This window comes from Pleurodeles waltl, chromosome 2_1 (assembly GCF_031143425.1).
Source record: "Pleurodeles waltl isolate 20211129_DDA chromosome 2_1, aPleWal1.hap1.20221129, whole genome shotgun sequence".
Lineage (NCBI taxonomy): Eukaryota > Metazoa > Chordata > Amphibia > Caudata > Salamandridae > Pleurodeles > Pleurodeles waltl.
In genome coordinates this window covers 426,605,693-426,625,080 of record NC_090438.1, presented here as the reverse complement: position 1 = coordinate 426,625,080, position 19,388 = coordinate 426,605,693, and positions in this window count along the sequence as shown.

Genomic DNA, 19,388 nt, shown 5'->3' with positions numbered 1-19,388 from the left:
CCAGAGCCACACAAATCTGGAGCACAATTCTACAGCAACCAATATGTATTTTTATGCACTATCTGGTGTCAGTGGACCACAATGGTCCAAGTACACACACTGTAATGGTCTATTTGATATCAGAAGAGGAGTCTGCTGCGGGCGTCTAGCCGACGATGCTTTAATTTGTTGACAGACGTCACAACAAAGGACATACTGCTTTGTCTCCTTATAGAGACCAGGCCACCAATAACGGGCCTGTAAAAGTGATATCGTGGCAGCCACACCAGAATGCGCAGATGCCACCCCTTCATGCGCTGCAGAAATTAATCGAGGTCTCTCAATCATATTCGGTAACTCACGTACACCAATGCCTGGAATATTAACAACAGCATTTAGCGCACCACTCAAGCAGTAACTATATTTAGAAGGAATCCTTTAGGAAATGGCGTGCCATCAGCCGTAGCTTTTATGGCAGCCGAAATCTCTATGTCTGGTTTTGAACTCGAACGAGTTACCGCGGCTACAGTGGCGATAGCCACTGCCGACCTTGCAGCTTCATCAGCCAAAGTATTCCCAGCAACGTGTATTCCAACGCGCTGGTGTCCAAGTGTATGTACAACATGGACTTTAGGAAGCGTTTCTTTCAGACCCGCAACCTTACCCCACAACAATTTATGTTTAATGGTGTTGCCTTTAGAATCTCTGAACCCATTCATTTTCCAATAATGCAGATATTCATTGAAGGATTGCACACAGTAGTAGGAGTCACAGACCAGCAAGGTCAATATCGCCGGCTCTGCATGCTCCAACGCTAACAAAAGAGCTTTGAGCTCAGCCAGCTGCGCCGTGCAATCTCCCAAGGTGTTAGTATAAGTATGTCGGGGGCAGAAGACTTTCCCCTCCATAGTCCCGCTCACCACCGCACATGCAGCAGAATACTGTTGTTTAGTCCCAACCGCCGGTTGCGCAGAGCCATCGGTATACATGACCACTTCATATTGGTCAATAGGCAATGTGCCAGCAGGAACTGGGTACTCTATTTCATATTGAAGAAATTCTTGAGTCTGCAGCTTAGGGTCAAATACGTAATCCACATCAGTGGCCGTCAAAGACGTAGCCCATTGTATCCACTGCGGGTGTAAAGCTTTCTAATTAGGAACACTCGCTTTTGTAACAGCCTCTAAGGCCGGAATTGGGGAAACGACAATAATGCGTTGGCCCTGGGCTAGCGGTCTTTCTTTGATCACAGCCATCTGTTCTGCAGTGAGAATTTTCTCAGTCTGTGCAAAACGTTGTTCAGCAGCAGAATACAAGTGGGACTTGTATGCTATCGGGACTGTCTCCCCTTCATTAAAGGTGACATACGTAAATCCGACAGCCCCAGGAATCACCCTGATGACCAAATGAGTTTTATTGTCCCGTGTGTGTAAATGTTTAACCGCTAAGAGATCATTCTGCAGCTCTCGCAGTATGTGTGTATGCTCAATCGTCCAAAATCTACTTGAAAAATTCGGGCGAATCAGTTCATATAAGGGTTTTATACGTGTAGCATAATCAGGAATGTAAGTTCTGCCAAAATTCAGAAACCCCAACAAAGACCGGAGCTTCCGAACCGTATTAGGAGGCTGCAGTAAAGCACATTTCTCCAAAAAATGTGGCGCCAGGCTCTTGCCCTCACTCGATAACTCATATCCCAGGAAAATAACACTGAGGAAGGCAACCTTCGATTTCTTAAAATTAAACTTATAACCAATATCAGCAAAACCCACAACAATGCGCGATACGCGACTGAGATGTTGTAGAATCTCATTGTCCGTCAAATAAATGTCATCAACATATGATAACGCCTCAGGGTCCAACTCGTGCAGAAGTTCAGTCACACGAGCCGAAAACAGTCCTGGGCTATTCTTATACCCCTGAGGTAAACGACAAAACTTTTTCTGAGAGCCAAACGCACTGAAACTGGTATAGTCCCGACTTTCGGGTGCTATATTCTGGCAGAAAAATCCATTCGAGATATCCAAGGTTGCTTTGTATTTTTTACGCACTATATTATTCATAAGCGCAGCACTATGTGAATTCTGTATTGCATATGTGCGTGTATGACTATTCAAATGTCTGTAATCCACCACTATCCTATAGGAATGGTCCGGTTTAGCAACCGGAAATAAGGGATTATTCATCGGCGAGACACAAGGCTCAATCACACCTTGGTACTCCAATTGTGTAAGAATTTTCCGAACCAATGCCCTTGCTTCAAATTTAATAGGATATTGCGGCTGTGGCTGAGGTTCTCCTTTAATGGGAATGACATGATAAGGTGATTGTTTGTCCCACCCCACATTATTTCTATATAGGGCGGGGGCTTGTGCTAGAGCCCATGATTTACCATATGACTCCGCTAGTTCTCTCGGAACAAGTGGTGAAAAGGAAGGCACAATAACCTCCTCCCCAACCGGACAGTCGCGAACAAAGTCAGGAGGCCAATCTTGTTCGGCCAACAGGACATCATATGATTTCACCACATGGTCCCAAAAGATGGCGTGTACAACGCGGTCAATGTCCCCTTCTAATCGTAGAGTCACAAGATATACTTGATCAGGATCAGAGACTCGCATATCCGCCGTCTCGACTTGTATGAAGTCATCAGTTGCTTTCGCCTCCAGATGCTCTAGAAGACTCCGGCGAACTATTGTGACCTCTGCCGCGCTGTCTAACAGCGCTAACGCCCATGTCTTGTTCGTCAAGAGAACTTTCTTCTTGAGCGGCATGTCTAACTGAGACTGCTGCCACTTTCTTCTTTTTAAATTGCTGTTTTTGTTGCAGCGGTTTCTCTTCTTGCTTAATAGAAACCTCCGCTGAGCGTTGTGAATCCTGTCTCGGTTTCACGTACTCCGTCCTCCGCTCTGACCGCCCACCTCTTTCACTTCTTTTCTCCGAGGAGTCCTGAAAGGAACGAGATTGGCACGTATCAGTATTTTGATATCTATCAGGCGTCTTCAAAGTATCCCTATTCCTGAGATTATACTTATTTTGTGGGGTCTCCGGTTGCGGAGACTGCCCACCATCTTTCTTAGGTGTTTGCTGTTTCTTATCCCAGCGCTTCTTCGCACCCTCAGATTGCTGTTGCTTAGAATTATCCTTATTATTTTTACCCTGCAATTGTGGCTTCTGCGGTCGAGCCCCTAGGCTATCACGACCAATACTAGAATATGTTTCAGCTATTATTCTCGGAAGTTCCCGCTCCTGATTAAACTGCGGAACGTCCCGAAGACGCATTCGCACTGCTAGTGCTACAGCCTCCCCCTTGAGATTACTCAAAATAATAGAAGAAACCGCGTCAAAATTACCCATCAATTGCATGCCTAAATCTAAGGCAGGGGCAGCCCCATACTCATCCTGAATTTGTTTAAGCACCTCTGGCAAATTAGCCAAAGTCGGTGTTCTTGATAAGATAAAGGTATTTCTAAGTATGCATAAGCCCTGTATTGTCCAGGGACATTCGCAACAGTATATTCGTGAAAAGTATTTGTACCCCCATCAGCTGCTGGAAATACGACCCAAAAATAAAAAAGTTCTGTTCTATAGGCTGCATGGGCGTCCACCACAAAAGTGACCGGACCCCCCTGGACCGTCAGTCCATGTGCTATCAGATGACCCGTGAGCGGCAATCGCATATTAAGCGGTATATTTATTACAACTGGATTCGCCATTAGTATAACAATAATAGCTCTAGGACAGAGAAGGCACACCAATATCGGGGTATTTCCTTTCAAAGTTCAAGCTTGAACAACCAACCACAAAGTATGAGGATGTACCCAACCTGTGGTGGCGGAAACCCTCAGCCCCACGGACGTCTCCGTATACGGAACCGAGGAGTCAAAATATATATACGAGACCGAGAGAGTCAGTCTGACCCAAACATTAGAGCCAGGCCCCACGTTGGGCGCCATTTCGCGTGGGCTCTCATTATCCTAAATGAGACTACTGGATTTCTAGGCAGCAGGATCGATAACGGTGTGGGGGACTGAGTCTGACCCACGTGTAAGGAACTCTGTCACCCTAAATCCGGTTGTTGCTCCGGCTAACTAGCAGTGCCTCATTTCTCCCACGGGGAAGAAATGATTGGGCAGCCGTGCGCATTACATCTTTGGAACTTCTCAGGGAAGTCGTGGTCACTCAGATCCAAACCAACTCTCTCATTCACAATATGGTCTCATATACAAATGACAAAGACAGTATAAGTTTTATATAATGTTTTAATAAAACGACTGTATTTTAGATATTAAGGCGTGAGCCGCAATAACCAGAACAATACAACATAGTAGGATTGATATAGTAACCAGGAGAGTAAAACATAGAAATAAAGCTATCATAATTCCTAACCGTTTCTACTCTCCCTCTGCTTGTTCTATTTAGAGCACAGCATGTTAAGCTTTCAGCTTGCCTTTCTGTATCACTAGGGAGACGGACACACTCATACCTGAGCAAAGGCCTGTGATCTGGTTCAGCATCTGCAACGAGGCAGTCAGCGTCTAGTTGTGGTTCCCTGGTCGGAATCTCCCTCTTGCATGTATTGGGACAAGGAAGTGATTTTATAACTAACATGTCATCGTGATCACAAAATGTTCCTACGCAGGAATGGCAAGTCTAGACTCCTACCACGTCTATCAGCAATGTACCAGACTGTATCCTTGACTAAAGCACAGAGTGAATATGTTATGAAGAACTCCAGTGCTGAAGTAGGCAAAACAGTGTGATATGAATAAAAAACAACACCGTAGAACTGGCTATTCTGTAAAATAACAGTACGAAGCCTAATAGAAAGCATTTAGAATAAAGTGCACAGAGGCTCTAAGCTGTTAGCAAATGAATAAAATATATTTAGGGCAAAGTGCACAGAGGCCTAAGGCCTGAAGCTAATGCGCAAAATATACGTAAAACTGACCACACTACACCTTGACCCCCCTGATGTCCCGGATCCTGGCGGTGGCCTACCCCGATTTGGATGAGCACGTGAGGACATCACAGCAGACACAAGGGGGTGAGTATCAGCACATTCTGCTATCTTTGCGTGCAGTGGAGGTGTCTGGGTTGGGGAGGAGGGCTGTGGGTGACTTTAGGCCAGGGCGCTTTCTGTAGGCTAGTCCCCTCCTTTAGGCATGGCCCTGTGCCCCCGGCCGCCACCTCTGTAGGGTGCCAAGTACAGCTATCCATGGTCCAGCATCACCCATGTGTGCATTTGTTGTCCATAGACCTGTAGGCCTAGTCACAAGTACTGACTAGTGTACCCCGATTGCGCGGCGTAGTGCAGGAGGCTCCTGTGTCTGTCCTCTCCGACAACGATGTTGACAATGCATGCACTCAACCTGTCTTTATTTCTCCCCCCACCCTTTTTCTTTATCTTCTTGTGCATGTGTGCATTAGCATCATCAGGCGGAGGAGATTTGGCATCGGAACACGAGGGAGCTGCAACTTACATGGCCCCGGTGGGCCATGCTACAGACACCGAGTACACCAGTGATACGGAGGGCGAGGGGAGCTCCACAACGGGGACCCGTGGAGACGTCAGCGACACCGACACCTCCTCGGAAGGGAGCTCCATTGCGGTGGCGGCAACATCCGTGCCCACCGCCACAACAGGTACAGCCGCCACCCAGCGCACCAGCCCCGCCCTTCCAGCAGCCCCTCAGCCTTCGCTCCGTGCCCGCTCGCCCAGGAAGGCGGGCATCTCCTTCGCCCCAGGCACCTCAGGCCCTGCCCCAGTTACCCCGGCTGCCCTCAGTGAGGAGGTCATTGACCTCCTGAGGACACTCATTGTTGGGCAGTCTACCCTCTTGAATGCCATCCAGGGTGTAGAAAGGGAGGTGTATCGGAGCAATGCATACCTGGAGGGCATTCATTCGGGTCAGGCTGCCCATCAACGATCGTTCAATGCTCTGGCCTCAGCACTGACGGCAGCCATTGTCCCTGTTTCCTGCCTCCCTCTTCTAACTGCCTCCACCCAGTCCCAGTCTCCTGTTCCTCAGCCTATCCCATCCACACCATCAGACCAGCCTGCACACACCTCAACACCCAAGGGCAGCTCATCCAGACATAAGCACCACAGATCCCACAAGCATTCACCCAAGCAACATCCAGATGCAGACATGGCAACAGTCACTACCACCTCTGTGTCCCCCTCCTCCTCGTCTCCCTCCTCCCTCCCTGTGACGTCTCCACTCACACCTGCATGCACACCACCAACAGCCAGTACTCCCATCACCAGCACACCCCCCAGTACAGTCCGCACACGTGCAGTCACCACCCCACTGCCATTTACACATCCCCTGTGTCCTCTCCCACTGTGTCTGTCACCTCCTCTTCCAAAACACACAAACGTAGGCAGCCACCCACCCAACAGCCATCCACCTCACCACAGCCTACGTCACAAGCACCTGCACCCAAAGACAGCACACCTGACTCTCCTACAACCACATCCTCTTCCTCCACTCCCATAACCACTACACCTACCCGTCCCTGTCTTTCCAAATTGATTTTCCTTTCCAACCTTGACCTCTTTCCAACCACTGACCCACCCCCTCCATCTGGTAAGAGTCCTAAGAGCACCTCAGCCACCACCAGCCCTGTATCGAAGGCGACCATTGTGCACGGGTATTGGAGTCCACCTTTTCCTAGTGCAGATACATCGGCCAGCAGCAAGGGGACAGCCAGCCCACCCCCTGGGAAGAGAACCCGAAAAACAAAGGGCCGGCGCGAGAAGGCTGACACGGCTGCCTCCAAGGAGCAAAGTCGTGGCCCGTCACCTGCCACAACATCAAGGGGAGGCAAGGCCCGGAGACCCTCATCGAAGGAGGGCAAGGGCAGCAGGGTGGAGAAGTCAGCCAGCAGGCGCGCGGACCAGGAGGGCCCCACCAGCCCCATACCGGGTGTGACGGAGGACACCCACGGGCCCAGGACTCCATCACAGGAGGGGCCAGCAACCGCACGGTCGGAGGGCGACTAAGCGGGGAGTCCTGGCCAGGTCTGGCTCCCTTGAAAGACAGGACAAGCACCGCTGAACAGGGCCCCGCCGTGAAGACAGGCACCGCTGAACAGGGCCCCGCCGTGAAGACAGGCACCACTGAACAGGGCCCCGCCGTGAAAAGCACCGCTGAACAGGGCCCCGCCGTGAAGACAAGCACCGCTGAACAGGGCCCCGCCGTGAAGAGCACCGCTGAACAGGGCCCCGCCATGAAGACAGGCACCGCTGAACAGGGCCCGCCGTGAAGACAGGCACCGCTGAACAGGGCCCCGCCGTGAAGAGCAAAGCTGAACAGGGCCCCGCCGTGAAGACAGGCACCGCTGAACAGGGCCCCGCCGTGAAGAGCACCGCTGAACAGGGCCCCGCCGTGAAGACAGGCACCGCTGAACAGGGCCCCGACGTGAAGACAAGCACCGCTGAACAGGGCCCCGCCGTGAAGAGCACCGCTGAACAGGGCCCCGCCGTGAAGACAGGCACCGCTGAACAGGGCCCCGCCGTGAAGAGCACCACTGAACAGGGCCCCGCCGTGAAGACAAGCACCGCTGAACAGGGCCCCACCGTGAAGACAGGCACCGCTGAACAGGGCCCCGCCGTGAAGAGTACCGCTGAACAGGGCCCCGCCGTGAAGAGCACCGCTGAACAGGGCCCCGCCGTGAAGACAGGCACCGCTGAACAGGGCCCCGCCGTGAAGACAAGCACCGCTGAACAGGGCCCCGCCGTGAAGAGCACCGCTGAACAGGGCCCCGCCGTGAAGACAAGCACCGCTGAACAGGGCCCCGCCGTGAAGAGCACCGCTGAACAGGGCCCCGCCAAGACAGGCACCGCTCCGCTGGGCCCCACCATCAAGCACCGCTCCGCTGGGCCCCGCCGTCAAGCACCGCTCCGCTGGGCCCTTCCTGTCAAGCACTGCTCCGCTGGGCCCCGCCGTCAAGCACCGCTCCGCTAGGCCCTTCCTGTCAAGCACCGCTCTGCTGGGCCCTTCCTGTCAAGCACCGCTCCGCTGGGCCCTTCCTGTCAAGCACCGCTCCGCTGGGCCCCGCCGTCAAGCACCACTCCACTGGGCCCTTCCTGTCAAGCACCGCTCCGCTGGGCCCCGCCGTCAAGCACCGCTCCACTGGGCCCTTCCTGTCAAGCACCGCTCCGCTGGGCCCCGCCGTCAAGCACCGTTCCGCTGGGCCCTTCCTGTCAAGCACCGCTCCGCTGGGCCCTTCCTTTCAAGCACCGCTCCGCTGGGCCCTTCCTGTCAAGCACCGCTCCACTGGGCCCCGCCGTCAAGCACCGCTCCGCTGGGCCCTTCCTGTCAAGCACCGCTCCGCTGGGCCCCGCCGTCAAGCACCGCTCCACTGGGCCCTTCCTGTCAAGCACCGCTCCGCTGGGCCCTTCCTGTCAAGCACCGCTCCGCTGGGCCCCGCCGTCTCAAGCACCGCTGGCCCATTGACAGTGCCGGTTCCGTGTCGAGCTGGTGTTCACGCTGCACTCTGGGCACCCTGCCTCCTCCAATACCAGTGGAGTCGGGTATCCATCTGATGGACTGTGGCTTTGCACTCCCCAGGATGTAACAGTGGGCAAGCCACCCACTGTAGAGACTTGTGAGACTGTGGCTTTGCACTCCCCAGGATGGCACAGTGGGCAACCCACCCACTGTAGAGACTTGTGAGACTGTGGCTTTGCACTCCCCAGGATGGCACAGTGGGCAACCCTCCCACTGTAGAGACTTGAGAGACTGTGGCTTTGCACTCCCCAGGATGGGACAGTGGGCATGGAGGCCCCTCGTGGATCTGGCGTCGTGGACTCATGTGGCTGAGGTGCCCCCCCTTCCCTTCCCCCTGAGGTGCCTGTAGTTTTCTCATCTGATGCCCCAGCAGTGTTCTCTCCAACGGACTCTGGTCTCCTGTGTGGGCTTTGCCCATGTGTTTGTGGACATTTGCCCACGGACTGTGGAACTTTGACAAACTGAGCAGGACTTATTGCCTATGTATATAGATTTCGCACTCTTCATTTTTTTTATTTTATATTTCATATACATAATTTTCCATGACTTCAATGAACCTATTTTATACATAAATTTTAATTATCATTTTAAGTATGTCTTTGCATTTTTCCGGGGGGTTTGGGGGGTGTCACTCTGAGTTGTTGCTCTGCATTGGTGTGTAGATAGTTGGGGGGGGGGGGTGGGGGAGGTGTTGCGTATGTGTGTGCCCGTAACCTTTTCTCCTCCCCCCTCCCCTGTGTCGTAGGTGCAGTACTCACCGTTGTCGTCTCCGCTGGCGTTCGTACTCGTGGTAGATGAGCAGGTAGACAATAGCTGGTAGGATGTTCAATTCGGGTTCCATGCTGTTCTCCGTCCTCCTGGAGTGTGTAGAGGTAAGCGTTTTCCCATTCGTAGTCTGTTTCCGCCGTGTTTTTATCGGCGGGGCTCCCGCCCCGGAAAAGGTGGCGGATTGGTGAGTTGTGATAGGGTGGGCGGTACTTTGTCTGCCGCCTGCCAGTTGGCGGTGACCGCCGCGCTGTTTGTCTGTCCCCCCGTGGCGGTCGGAGTGTTAAAGTGGCGGGCTGTGTTGGCGGTTCCCGCCAGGGTCGGAATTCATTTTTTTTTACCGCCTGCCTGTTGGTGGGTTGGCCGCCGCTTTATCACCGACCGCCAGGGTTGGAATCACCCCCATAATACTAACCGGCCATCAGGATCTAAGATCCCCGGAGTTTTTCGTAGCTGGGAACTTCGATATTAAACTATTAAATCCCTTTGAAAGGGATGCCCACATTATGCTGCAAGATCAGCAGTGGGCAGTGCCGCAACAGTCCCTGGTGGCTTTAGTGCTAGGTAAACCTGACACTCATCTTAGTAAAAGACCTTGAGGGCCTCTGACTCAGACACTCTGCCGGCGGCCACATGTTATGTCCCTGGAACACAAGCAACACTTGACTACACATGTCCTCCTTGTTCCTATTTTCTTTAATCACTACGTATTATATAAAAAGACAGATAAGAGTGCCTTTGGTCAACAATGTCTTGAGATTGGCTGTGGCGTTCCTTTATTTAATCCTGCTCCTACTGCACTAAGGGATGTTACTACCTCGAATTATAAGAAACTTGGGTGTAATGAAAAATCAATGGAGTCCATTGGTAACCTTTCAATTGAGAAATGTGAACAATACCATATTGTTATATCTTGTGACCCAATAATCATTTTGGTCAATATTTCTGGACAAATTCGCAGTTGGTCTTCTTAAAGTCAGACCACATAAAACCCACCGAAACCATGGGCTAGAAAAAAATAAAAAAGCAGATAACAATTTCAGCACATATGACCAAATTAAGAAGGCAATGGAACAGACTCTTAAGGCTATATAAGAAAAACCCAATGGACTGCCATATTCAGGATGATCTAAAAAACATCAACAGTTTCTATTGAAACAAATATGGAACCATAAAATGCAGAATACTCACGACTTTTGGGCTAAGGCACTATTACTGAGCAAAAAATCAAACCACAGGGTTTCTGGAAAATGGTCAAGGAATGGAATAAATCCCCAATGACCTTGAATACTTCAAATATTTCAGAATCTTTATAGACTTAAAATCAACGTTTGATTTGGTACAGTAAAGTTTTCTATGGGAAAAGCTAGCTGCCTGGGGTATATCAGAGAAATTATTAAAAGGGATTGAGCAGTCATATACAGATACATGGATAAGAGTAAAAACAGGGGACAGTTCCATCCTTTCAAGGAAAAGTGAGACAAAACAAGGGCTGAAACAGGCGTGTGTCTTGGCTCTGTATCTTTTTAATTTCTTTTTAACAGATTTGACCATTAAGCTCAATAAAGAAAACATGTATTCCCCTAAGGTTGAGGACATGTCCATTTCTAATCTGCTACACGCTGATGATGTAGTACTAGTAAGGCAAACTAAAGTAGGTCTATGTCAGCTTATTGTAAATGTAATTGAATAAGCTGAGCAAAACGGAATGGAAATCAATCATTAAAAATCTAAAATGATAAACGTGATAGTCATACCTACATAGGTATTTCAGTTGGGTGCTTCACATTCCCACTCCTTTCATCGTGTAGTGCACCTCTACGTGTGTTACAGGTACCTTAAAAAATACTAAAAGTTCTACCTTAAAAAAAAATATATTAATTTATAAAATTGTCTGTAGTTAAATTGGTACTAGTAATGATAACTAACAATAATATATAGTTATGAAATGCAAATTGAAAAACTCTTGGTTAATTATATTGAATCTATATGTTATAATTTATAATTAATGTAAGTATGTATGATGTATTGGTTTTAATTAATTATGCATTTAAATAAACTTGAACTTGAACTTTACTTCATGGTTACCCTGGCAGGGTCACTGATACACATTGTTGATGTGGACCTTACAGTGTACACATTCACAGTATGTCAGTACATAGCCACCCAAATCCATTCAAGGCCCTGTCAGGTGGCAGTTTGCAGTCAGTACTTACACCTTTGTGACTGCTGTGCTGCTCTAAAGCACCCATCTACCTCAGGGTGGGCCAACTCCAAAATGTGGGTCATTAGGGGGGGTCAGGGTTTCACGCGGGTGCCACTCCCTCACTAGGAGGACATCCCCAGCTAGGCCTCCTTGATCTTCTGGGCCCAGGACCTCAGGTCCTCCCACTGCTTTCTGTAATGGGTGCTCCGTCTGCTATGGACCCCTAGGGTCTGCACTTGCTTGGCAATGGTCTTCCAAAGCCCCTCCTTCTAGGGCGTTGACCTGAATGGGTGACACAGACAGGAGAAGATTGTGATTAGGAGTGGCACTACCTCAACAGCAGTGGCTTACATACACTACACACATCTCCATCCACATCTATACAAACAGATCACTCTCCATATGTCCACTCTCCGTATATCCTGGCATGGCACTGTCACTCACAGGGACACACCCCTATCACACACACCAATGCCATGGGACTCATCTGTTCCTTTGGTGCCCCATACAGCTGTCCATACAGGGGCAGGACCCCTTCCAACAGTTTCTCCAGTTCTTCCTAGTTAAAGTCCGGGGCCCTGTCACCTGCAGGATGTGGCATAATGGCTACCAGAGACAGTACACAGCAGCTTACGTAGTGGAGGTCTTGGAGTGTCAGGAGTCAAGTGAGATAGTTTGCAGAAAATGGCAGTCACGGCCACCGCGTACAGGACTGTCACCGCCGGTGGCAATCATCATTTGCCTCAGTCCCCCATAAACAGCAATGGCATCCAATGAGAAGTTACACAGCAGTGACGACCGCCTACTGCCATGACGGCATACCCTGGCGGAATTGCATCACTTTCAACTGTCCTGTGCTGCTGGACTGGCAGTTGCCATTTCATGCACAGTTAATGGGTTTATCTGAGAAATGTAAGTGCATCTTGACACTGAAATGTCCGATTAGTGCACAGGCCCATGTATGTATGTCATACATGGCCACATACATGTGGGATACAACATGTATGTAACATGAAGTAAATATGCTCCTACATGCTGGCCCGTTGGCTATTTTTCTATGTATATCACTGTCATATGTACATGCATGTCCCATGCAGGACACATATGTGCACACGACCTACAGCTTCACACATGCATTGGTTGACACATACCATGTCCAGGACTAGTTATTGCCAGCAGGCATGCCATTAATGACACTCCTACATACCCTATGTAGTTACTGTCACCCGTTCAGTCATGTCTGCATTGTTCAGTATGTATTATGATATATTGCACTGATAACATGTTTGACCTGCACATCACATGAAACAATATTTCTCTCTCCATCATAGATACCATGTACTAAGAATGAGGAATGAACCAGTGTACCATCCGATAGTCAACCTCACCACCTTGGAGGAAAGACACATCGTGCAGACCTACAGATTGAATTGTGTCACCAACATTGAACTCTGTAGTCTGTTGAAGGCTGATCTGCTGTCTGCCATCTGTATACCAATGCCATCCCTCTACTGGTCCAAGTGTTGTCGGTGCTGCACTTCCTTGGCACATGGTCTTTCCAGGTTACAGTGGGCTTGGGTACAGCAATATCATCGTACATGTTTAGAATCATGTTGTGGGATGTACTGTCAGCTTTCCGGAGCACTTGGACATTTACATCCGGTTTCCACAACCTGCGTATTTGGTTACTGTGAAGGCTGACTTCTATGAGCTGGGGAACATCCCTCACATAATAGGGCCTTTTGATGGTACACCTATTGCTTTGGCCCCCCAAGTGTCAATGAACAGGTCTATCCGGACGGGAAAAACTTCCACTCTCTAAACATGCAGGTGGTGTGCTTGGCGGATCAGTATATCTCCCAGGTGACTGCCAAGTTTCCGGGATCTGTTCATGATGACATAATGAGGAACATCAATATCCCAAAACATGATGGCACATCTTCAATATGAGCGGGCATGGCTAATTGGTAGGTATCTGTGTGGATGTGTGTCTCTGTTGTAGCACCAGTCAACACTATCTTCCATGTGTCTGGATCTGGTTTCTAGCAGGTCCTGCCTCTATTCTCACAGGATTCTAACCTTCCCTGGCTGTTGACACCATTGAGGTACCCTGCCTCCGATGCAGAGACACATTACAATTAGTCCCATGGTAGGACGAGACGTGTGATTAAAAGGACATATGGCCTACCCAAGGCAAGATTTAGATGCCTCCACATCTACAGCCCCCAAAAAACAGTATAAGATAATTGTTGCCTGCTGCATGCTCCACAATCTGTCCCTCAAACGTCACATCCCATTACTGGCAGAGGAGGAGGTAGCTGCTGGACCTGTGGGTGGTGATAGACACATGGAGAGTGATGAGGAGGCAGATGAGGATGGTGCACCTGAGTCCAGGATGGTGTCAATTAATGAGTCCTTCCAATGACCTACAGGTATGTTGTCAGTGTGATTTTGAAAATGACATATTAGCACTTGGATCCAATGAAATATCCATTCTGGCCAGGTTTATAAATGGGGATGCCACATTTACCCTTCCCATATGTTGCTGATGACGGACGACTGATTGTATGTCTGGAGCAGTGTAAGTGGTCAACACACTGCCATATTGACCATCTGTAGGTTGGCAGGTTTACATCTACTTGCAACAATCCTGGTATGTGCAATGTGTCATGTCATCTCCTGTCCAGGAGTGAGGCAGGCTGAGGACTGTATAAAGAGTTTCATTCCATATCCTACTTGCTGGTTGAGGCATTGATCTTAAGCTGTGTCTGCATACAGTTGGAGGTGTTGTTTACAGCCCATTACAGATGTCAGCTACGCTACATGTTTTTGGTAATGAAATAAATGTATTTTTTGATGTACAGCTGCAATTTGATGTGCCCTGTTTCCTTGGCATATGACAATATGGCTATCACGGCCAGTTCCTACATATGTGCATAGGGTGGAACCATGACTCAGATCCTGATTTTTGTCCCTTTGTTGTATGTTCTACAGATTGGACTACTGGGTCTACTCTGGAGTGTGCCTGGACTACTGACTCTCCTTTGATACCATTAATAAGCCATCTGTGGTGTCCTACGTTCCCTGAAGAGCATGCATACCTCTACTGTGATTTGCACTGGATATGGGTTGATGGGTGGTACATGGCATGCCATTTAAGTTTGGTAACATTTATGCATCATACAATGAAGGCACATATGCTTTTTCTGTGCTCTACAGTGTTTATTTAGCATATTGAGATCAACAGCTGATGAGTGGGGTCATCTTGGATGAAATCCTCATAGTAGAAGGCCTAGCTGTAGGTAGTACAGGTCCAGTGTCCAAGGGCCATAGAATAAGGGAAGTTGTGGCATTGAACAGTCAACAGGGTGTATCACTGGCACACAAAGGAGGATGTTCATGGAGGTTCTCTTCATACTTCCAGCAGAATGCCTGGATAGATGACCACATTTTTTGGTGGGGTTTCTCAGCTACAGAGGGATGGGTGTCAGTGGCCTGTGGGTCTCCTGGAAGGACATATAGTCCACTGGCTGTGGCTGATCTAGATGGCTCCAATGAGGGGGGCAGTGGAAGGAGCCTGCTGGTGGTTGAAGGTGGGATGCAGGATGTTTGGGAGGGCCCTGAGCACCCCTGCAATCCTGGGAGGGCTGGATGTCTCTGGCATTGTCTCCATGTTGGAAGCACCTGGGGTACCTGTGAAAGGAGTGGAAGAGTGTTACCTGGTGAAGGTGTGATTAGTTGTCTGTTTGTCTGATGCATACAGTGGCTTCACTTGATCCCCACTTATGGCAATGACAGATGCAGCACAGCAGGTATTATTTGTGGATTGTGAGGGGGATGATTAGTTACCTTGTGAAAATGGGTATGGGAATTGCATACCTGTCATTGCCATGGGTTGTCCTCATTCTATGTATCCAGTTGGTGTGGGGGTTCCAAGAGTTGTACATGCAGGTGTTGTCTTGTGCAGTCCGGTAAATAGGTAATGCAGGTGCATTGTGGGAGTCATAGTGTTTGTTATTGGCATTGTTATCCGTTCATTTGGGAGGGACTGCGTGGACATTTAGGCTGGGTGGTGTTGTTTCATGCACGGGAGGGGTATTGGGTGATTGGGTGTGAGATGGAGTGGTTGATAGGGTAATTTGGGGAGAGACAGTGTGGTGAGGAAGCATGCTGGACAGGAGTATTTGGTAGTGCCTTGAGAGTGTTAGTGACTTACCAGACTTTAGTCCTCTGGGTCTTCCAGTCAGGCCCTCAGGATGCAGTATTACCAAGACCTTCTCCTCCCATGATGCAAACTCTGGGAAAGGAGGTGGGGATTCACCACCAGTTTTATAAACGGCTATCTGGTATCTTGATGCCACAGAATGCACCTTCCCCCGTAGGTGGTTCCACTTCTTCCTGATGTCCTCCCTTGTGCATGGATGGTTTCCCATTGAGTTGACCCTGTCGACAATTATCTACCTTACTCAATTTTCCAGGCTACGAAGGTTTTTTGTACCTGTGCTCTTAACAGTTGTGGCTCTACCCTGATGATTTAATCGACCATGACCCTCAGCTCATCATCTGTGAAGCGTGGGTGCTTTTGACGTGACATGGTGGTTATGTTGTTGGTGGTGGTGTGTGTTGTGTACAAGGGTACAGTGTGTGGTAGTTGGTGGGGTGGGGGGTATTTCGTTATGTGCACTCTTTTTGTGTGGTGCTTTTCTGCAGTTGTGATGTGTGTATTGTGTAGCTAGTGCAGTGGTCTGGTGTGTGATACGTGTGTAATGTGATGGTAGCTATGGTACTGGAGTGCTGTGTGTCCCATGTGTGCATTCCTCTCTGTCAGTGTGTGTTTCTCTGGTTGCAAAAGGTTTCTGGGTGTGTGTGGGGGTGTGTTATATGGTCCATTGAGCAGGTGTGTGTGGTGTGTGTATGTGTCTCAGGTGTGGGCTATTGTTACTGTCCAATGTGGTGTTGTGTTGTGGCTGAGGTGAGTTTTTGAGCACGGTGGTTCAAACCGCCAGTGGTTTATCACCATACAACTACAGTTGTGCTGATTTGTGGGTTGTAATATAGAAGGCGGGATGTGGTCGGCGTGGTGGTGCTGGTGGTGGGACCGCCTCTTTCCCACCCTTAGTTGTCCTGGTGCGGTTGGATTTGTGACTGTATTTTGACAGTATTCATTATTATTATTATTATTCATTAAACTCGTAAAGAGAGCCTACGTCCCTGAGTCCTGTAGGGGCTGCCCGCAACCTTTTGCTCATGTTGCTGACAGCCAATCAAAGTGCTTGCTGGAGTCTGACTCTAATGGAATTGAGATGGACCAAGGGAAATAAAGCTCCCTAAGCTCAGAATGCCCTATTTCTAAGCTGGCACTCCTGCAATAGACTCTGAGACTCTCACAAGCCCAACTGCCAAAAAATATAATTAATTTTTACCCTTATTCCTCAAACACTACTGAACAAATTTACACCAAATCACAAACAGCACAATCTATAACTGTCCCTTACTCCTTGCCCTCCATTGTCCAAGTCCATTCCCCTGCCTCCTCATGCCAACCTTTTGTGGTCATTCTGCCTCTGTCCATCCCACCTGCCCTGCACTGTTAGCTGGCTGCCCTTACCCACCTTCTCCCTGTCGTCTGTTATCCGAGTCAATGTACCAGCCCCTCCTTCCTGCCCTGTATAGTCTGATATGCTGTCACTGTTCTCTACTTATCTTAATATTCCTGCCCACTCCTCCTGTTCTCCACTCTCCAAGTCTATGCCACTATCACTGCACTCCTGCTTAGCCGGTTTGATTTCATTTGAGATGTCATCACTGATGTCATAAATGATGTTATAAAACATGTTGTGAGTGATGTAATAAGTGAGGTCATAAGCAGTGCATGTTGGGAGTGTAAGTGAATTACTGTGATTTTTTTTATTTGAAAATGTTAATGTTGTCACTGACATATTCACCTAACTATAAAGATTACTATAACCTCAGTTTTTTCCAGTGAATTTCTAAGGCTTTTTTAAAAACAAAAATAGAACTTTTTATCACAACGTACTACAGTGTTACTTTAACCTTTTTATTCAGTGAAAATTGACCATTGCGTATCCGGACAAGGGCTCCAGGAGGTTGGATTCAACTGGCAGGTTCATCCCGGTGAAGAAAAACTTCAAAATAAAGACTAAGTCAGAAGGTAACTTTTTAACCGAGGCCTCCCACGACTTGTAGCCGAGCAGGGCTCCATCGCGGTCGGCCTGAAACTTTGACTTTGCCCCGGTCCTGGTGCAACCAGATGACCCGATTGGCGCTTTTTGTTTCTAAGCGCTAGAAAAATAGTAATTCTTAAAAAATTCATATCTCCGGTTCCCCTGAACCGATTTTAATCGTTTTTGTGTCATTTTAAAGATAAAAATATAAACTATTTTTAAAAAGTGGTTTTGGATTTTTAAACTGTTTCCTGTGTTTTATTTGAATACTGTTTTGTGATATTTGAATGCTTTACACTTTGTCTCCTAAGTTAAGCCTTGACGCTCGTTGCCAAGCTACCAAGGGTTGAGCTGGGATTAATTTACTGAGACCTAACTGTACCTAGGTGGAGGTTAGTGGCTTGTTGCTAGGTGTAGGTACCTACCTGCCCTTACCAATAACCCATTTTCCAACAGTCGTGAACTGAGTCCACTGCAGCACATCTTGGGAGTGCCTTAAATAGGGCTAATGCAGCCAGGCCCCGTCTCCACTAGCAGCACTGGCTAAATAGTGTATGGGCCTTGTGGTCACCTTGCATAATTTAACAGACTTTAAGAATATCTTCTTTGGAACTCATATTACTAACCTTACAACAATTAATTGTTGTTTTAACCTTACATGTACTTGAACTCGTGCCTTTCAGAACACAGCAGAAGCCAAATGTAAGGAGTAGCTCATTAAGCACACTTAATAACCTTCGATGAGTAACCTTGATTAACAGATCCGTGATAGGGGTGTGCAAAGTTTGCATCTTTCGTTTTCGTGTAATTATGTGATATGTCAGCAAAGCTATGCTAAATTGCACGTAATTACAAGAAATGCAAGCTAATTAAGTTGATTTTTGGACGTGTTTCAACAAAAGCAATGTGAACACATGTCACTTCCATTCTGTTGTTCCCTCAAGTGTGTGGTATATTCTTACAGCAAATGGTGTATTTTACAATAATTTTTTATTGAGAATGTCACACAAGTATAGATAATTGCATGATGGCATCATTCTGGGAATATCATGTAACTTGCATAAGGTGAAAGTCCTGAAATCACACAAATAACAGCCACATAATTTCACATTTCTCCAGTTCCAATCAATACCTCCTTCTCAAGTTTCCAGGACTCTTCTTTTCTGACATTAGGTAACAGCACTTTCACTATGACCACCGTTACGATTTCAATCCTCCATCAGCATGTACAGAATCCTGTATAACTTACCTGCACCATAGTATTAAACAATGCGTTTTATGCAGATGCATGGCCTAAAGTTGTCCACAAACCAGAGAAAACCCATCTGCCATCCCGTTGGTAGAATCTACAACATTGCCATGGATAAGTAGGTATCAATACCATATTTCACACAAATAAATATACCATTTGCAGAAAATAGAGTCTGCATTATACTCTTTGAAACACCTCTTGTACTTACAATAAAACAAGTAATGAAGAAATAATTCTACAAAATGTCCGCTGTTGAGTTATGATGTAAATAACATGAAATGAGGTCCATCAGTCCTACTTTAGAATTTCTAGAGTAATAGGTCTACTGTAAGCGGTCTTAGATCCTTGCTTGACCCACATTTATTATAAGAAAACACCTAATAAATAAGACAGAATATTGGCCATAGGTCACTTGGCTAACATAAAGAAGGGGCAGGCTGAGGAAGATTAGGAAAGAAAAGGAATTGTGAGAGAGCATTTTC